We start from the raw sequence: 6,000 nt of genomic DNA on the forward strand, positions 1-6,000 counted from the left end.
CTACTGATCCATCTGTAGTGTCATTGCAAACATGACATAAAAAGTACATTATGCTTAATTTACTATGTGGGATCATCGAAGATTATTCAGTTTTCGATTTCCAATTAATTATTCTTTAAATTATGCATGACTCACTATGTGGAATCGATCTTCAAAGATTATCTACGAACGGGTGTTGTTATATTAATTATTCTGAAAAATATTTGCAAATATGCAGAACTATTATATATTAATATTATATTGATCACTAAACCAAATTTCTTATAACGTGAAAACCTCACTCTCCATTAAAAAAAAAACTTACATTTGATAAAATCCTTCAACTTCATTTTGTTGTTTAATAATAGAAGTTTGATTGATGTTTTGTGAGATTGCCTAATAAAGTGAAGTTCATATATATTGAAGCTACTTGAATATGAAAAGAGATAAGATATACACCATTTTAAATACAAAACTATATTTATCGAGACATTTCCACAACATATAACCCAACTATGTTTTGAGGTTAGTTCAATGCATTTGCATCCAGTTTCTGATTTTCCGTTATTTATATTTTGAGGTTAGTTTAATGCAGTTGCATCCAATTTCCAATTCTTGTTATTTATTTTTGAGATCAATTCAATGCCGATTTGCATCCAGGTTTCGATTTATCGTTAATTATTTTTTTTTGGTTAGTTTAATACATTTGCATCCAATTCCAATTTCTGTTAATTGTTCTTCAGGTCAGTTCGATGCATTTGCATCCATCTTTTTGATTTCCGTTAATTATTCCGTGAGATTAATTTAATGTATTTGCATCCAGGTTCGATTTCTCGTTTATTATTTGATAAAGTTGTATTTGCATATAGTTTCCGATTTCCGTTAATTATTTTTTTAAGATTAGTTCCACGATTTGCATTATGTTTCTAATTTATAATTAATTTTTCTTTGAGGTTAGTTCAATGCAGTTTGTATTCGGGTTTTCGATTTTCCTACGTTAATTTAATCTTTGAGGGTTAGCTTAATGTATTTGCATCCAGTTTCGATTTTATGACAATTATTTTTTAATGTTAGTTTGATGTATTTGCATCCAAGTTTTGATTTTTGTTAATTATTCTTTGAGGTTAGTTTAATGTAGTTGTATCTATATTCGATTTTCTATTAATTACTTTTTAAGATTAGTTTAATGCTTGTATTTGCATCCAGTTTCCGATTTTCCGTTAAATATTATTTGAGGTTAGTTCGATACATTTGCATCTAGTTTTTTGTTCCCCATTAATTGTTTTTTTTACGTTAGTTTCATTCAATATTATACATATTTTAAAATATTTGTCATTATTGCTTTGTCGTTATTATTTATTTTTTTCATTTTCTATTATATATTTTGTGATGTTATTTTTAGTATAATTGTTACGTGTTAAAGATATATTCGAAATAAGTCAGTGCTTTATCATAGTCTCATAGACACTAAAATTGTATGATTTGTAATATGGAATTAGTTTCTACAAATCACTTATTTTTTAGCAATTTTTTTATTTGATCAAATATATAAAAATTAGAACAATAAAAGTGTTTGATTCGTAATATGAAATTACATTCTACAAATCACCTATTTTTTTAGCAATTTTTTTTTATTTGATCAAATATATAAGAATTGAAAATACACTCAAACTCTCCAAATATAAGAATTAGAAATACATTCAAACTCTCCAAAGAGCTCCAAATATAATAATTAGAAATACACTCAAACTCTCCAAAGAGGTTCCATGTATGTAGGATTGTAGACTATTAGAAAATACTATCTTTCATATTATAGTGCCATATAAGATAGAGAAAAAGCTAACTCTCATATTAGAGTGACACATAGGAGAGAGAAAATCCTCCTTTAAAAGTCTCTGTTTTAGTATATAGATAGTAGATGTTGCACTGTGGTTTATTTACTATGACTGCTTGGCCTAGAATTAAAATTTTGTTTAAGTACTTGGGTTGTGAGCTTCTGCTTGTTATACAGCGAAGTTTTGTACGTCAGGGCATGATTTTGTTTTGTAGGCTGCATTACTACCGAATTAACAATCACATCTAGCCAAGTTCAAAATAAACATTTGCTGACACTACCAAGTTGCACCTAAAAGTTTTGTAGAATGAAGGAATCAGCTGGCATCCATGCCACGATTTTAAGTACTGAATTATCGATTGTGTTACCCTTGATTCGTTCTGAAACGTCAACTTGGAAGCCTTTTGGTTTTACATAAAAGGAGCAGCACGAAACATATAAATTTTACGAACTGATGCTACTTGAGTGGACCATTTACATTTGAATCATGAAGACGATGCAGGGAATGGGTACTGTCACAGGGCACCTCAATTACTTAAGTGAATCTGTGTGTTGTTTGTTTTATACGTATTTTTTAGTTTATTTATTTGTTAAGCATCACCACTACTTCAGAGAATCTGTTGTGGACGAATCTTAGACTGATGACACACTGAGGACCCAAATAATTAAGAATCACCTCCATCACTTTTCTTTATTTCCATTATACTGTAACCTGAAAATGAGGTGAATGTAACCAAATTATAATGTTTTTGATAGAGAGCTATGCGTGCATATGTTGTCTGTGGTACTTTGGGAGAATGCTTCGTTCTCAAGCACTTCACGGACCAAATTCCCAACTTCTTGTCTGCAAATTACGGGTGCTGGTATGATTTTGACATTCAATACAACCAATGCCAACAACTCTTGTGGTTCTACTTTTCTACAAACGTCGAAAAATATTGATTCTCCGTAGCTTAGATGCAGCCACTATATGCTTAATGCTAGAATCAGAAATCAGTTTAAGCTAACATGGCCAATGAGGAAAGATATAAACTTAAACGGCACGCTGACCAGAAGAATTCCTTGCCAAAACTCGGAATACCACTTGTTCTTTTATAAACGCATAGCACTCAATACGTTTCAGTACGCTTTTTCTTCATGATAAAGTCGACACCAATTCAGTATATATTTCTTATATATACGTACAACTTATTCACCAAGTTCTTGTACTCTTTTATTATCTTCTGCTTTGATAAACATAAGAATACTACAATGAACCGAAGAATATTGAGTTCATTGAAGAAAATGAAGTCTGTAATCTTGAGCATTTTAGTTGCTGTGAGGGTGGGGTGGGGGTGTTTTGGCTTTTGTACTGGTTGTGTTGTTGTAGGATGTTGTTTTGTCAGGTGAGGTTGTGTGTGGTTGCTACACTAGTAGTGCAGGTACTGGAGAAGGAAATGAGGAACAATAAAAGAAAGGGTTAACTAGTATTAGATGAACCAATTAGGATTTCCCCCCACTAGATGGCCAATTAGGGTCTCCCCCCTAAACACACGGTAAACTTGGATTGACCGTTAAATTTCAAGTCAAACAACTGAAAATGACACAAATGCCCTCAATGTTTTCAAAAAAAAATATTCAATTTTAATTAGGTGGGGGCAATTGTGTCATTTTCAGCCATTTGACTTAAAAGTTAACAGTAAAACCAAGTTGACCGTGTGTTGTGGGGGGGGGGGGGGGAAGACCCTAATTGGCCATCTAGTGGGGGGAAATTCTAATGGGCTCATCTAGTAGGGGGGTAATACTAGTTAACCCAAATTTCAAAGATGATATTGTCCTCAAGATCTCACAACCAAATTGCTCCTTTTATCGCAGATTGTCTCTTCAAGACTTTTCATGCATTCCATCATCACCAAGTTTTCCTCCATTACCGAACTTGCTACATGAATCAAAGGAAAAAAAAGAAAAAAATCACTCAACAGTCTTACGGAAAGATCTCTTAAGCCTAGAGCCCAAACCTCTAAACGCTAAACGCTAAACCCTAAATCCCTATAACTAGACCCTAAACCTAAACCATAAACTCTAAATCTCAATAAACTAGACCCTAAGCCTAAACCCTAAAAACCTTTAGACACTAAACATTAAGTAATCTTTTTTTTTAATGCAAAGAGGTTGTTAACGGGACCCCTACCCCTACCCCTACCCCTAAATGACTAGAACAACTTACACCCTTATTGTCTCATTCCTATATTACATCACCAAATCAAACGTAGGTGTGATCGCAATAGTGTTACATAACATATATACTTGAAAACATTTTCTCGCATGACTCAAATTTATCATAAACAAAACCCCAAAATACAAGTCTTCAACATAAATAACATGAAAAAACAGGAATGATAAAAAATAATGCAATAAATACTAGATAGAGGGTGACACGATGGTCTATGGTCTGCGGCAAGAGACAAGGCTTTCAACATGAGGTCGGAAAACATATTCCAAACGTTCGTCAAGATTCAAAAATTTCAACTGATGCCGCTGGACATCATAACTATAGTACTTTCCCCATAGGCTATCTCGTTTTAGGATCAAGAATCTACCATTTTTAAGAACACCAACAATATAGGGAAAGTCCAATTTCCCAGAAAATTTGTCACGATATATTGTAAGACTAATAGTGTATCGTTTATCCCATTCTCCAGTGCACAAGTCTTTCAAGACCCATATATCAAACTGGCAACCTCGTACCCAAAAGTTTGGCACCACAACAGAAGGACAACCTTCAATTTCGTGTAAAACTTCCACTCTTAACAAGCAATTATTTTGGAATTCGACTTGTAAAATTTCTCCTCAACAGTATCAAAAGAAAGTGTATGAACAGACCCTCGAATGGAAAACAACATAATATGAAACACTCCTTTAATAGAAACGCCAACCACGTTCCGACAGGGACCACTTACCACGCACTCAAAAGGTGAAGCAACCCATTTCCACGACTGGAACCCAGAGCAAGCATTTCACATCCAAACCATCCAGTTTTGTGAATAACAACTGAGATTATTTTATATTCCCCACTGCAATCAAAGTATGTGATTCCACCGAACAATATCCACTTTTTACTTTGGAGTACAAGGAGGCAGTTTGAGCAGCTGACCAGTAGCAGGATTGGCAATGCTTAGATTTCCAGTAGCACATATATCTTCTAGCAATACTAGACCATTGCAAAGTACCTCTCACAAAATTTTTCCTTGTTATACTTAAACTACTTAATGGAAACCTTTTCATTCGTAACATGTACAAAATCAGGATCAACATGCATGGGCCCCCATTTACGGTGTAGGGGGAGACTGGTTGGTATGGCCATCAAACCAAGTTTTGACTGACGAAGGTGGTCATCAATAAAATAGGAACTGCTAAATAAGTTGTACCACTGTTTGCAATCATACCTCAATTTGTTAATTTTGCAAGCGCAAATCCCCCTGAAAATTTCAAAGATGATATTGTCCTCAAGATATGGCACAACCAAATTGCTCCTTTTATCGCAGATTGTCTCTTCAAGACTTTTCCTGCATTCCATCATCACCAAGTTTTCCTCCATTACGGAACTTGCTACATGAATCAAAAGAAAAAAATCACTCAACAGTCTTACGGAAAGATCTGTTAAACAAAAACAATCTTCTAACAGTGCAGAACTCAATAAAAGTTCATTGGAAACAAGTCTACAATAAGAGCCCTGAAACGTCAAGAGATTTGAATTTAAAAGTTTTGATTACTTACCTTTTGAGATTGCCCGGAAACTTATTTAGGGTTTAGAAAAACGCCATTTGATCGAGGAAACAGAAATTAATGAATTTGACCTTATTAGTTTCAAATCGAATGGAATTTTTCGCGGCCCATTGGATCCATCATCTCATAAATGAATTTCAATGACGAAAACCGTAAAATATCGTAAAATATCGCAAATATCATTGATATTTACAGTCGTATATATATCTGAACATAACATATCGTGATATTTATATATCTTTTTCTGAAATATAGATAGATATCGATAAATATCGTAATATATCACAATATTTTGTACTATGGACGAGAGTATTACTCATTTGGGATCTGATTATTGGTTGACTGGAAAGATCAAGTCATATGATGACCTGGTCGAGTGTATGACAAATTGACAACATGAAAAGAACTGAAGCTTGTTTTAT

The 6,000-nt window shown here is 33.5% G+C and overlaps 1 long non-coding RNA gene across 1 annotated transcript; it reads right to left on the reverse strand.

Annotated features, from left to right (window-relative positions):
* Positions 1-4,015: 4,015 nt before the first annotated feature.
* On the reverse strand, positions 4,016-5,745 carry LOC147506935 (uncharacterized). Its single transcript, XR_015194032.1, has 2 exons — positions 5,570-5,745; positions 4,016-5,401 (listed from the first exon to the last, which is right to left on the reverse strand). It is a non-coding gene; the product is annotated as an uncharacterized LOC147506935 (long non-coding RNA).
* Positions 5,746-6,000: the final 255 nt, after the last annotated feature.

Source organism: Coptis chinensis, chromosome 4, assembly GCF_015680905.1.
Source record: "Coptis chinensis isolate HL-2020 chromosome 4, ASM1568090v1, whole genome shotgun sequence".
Lineage (NCBI taxonomy): Eukaryota > Viridiplantae > Streptophyta > Magnoliopsida > Ranunculales > Ranunculaceae > Coptis > Coptis chinensis.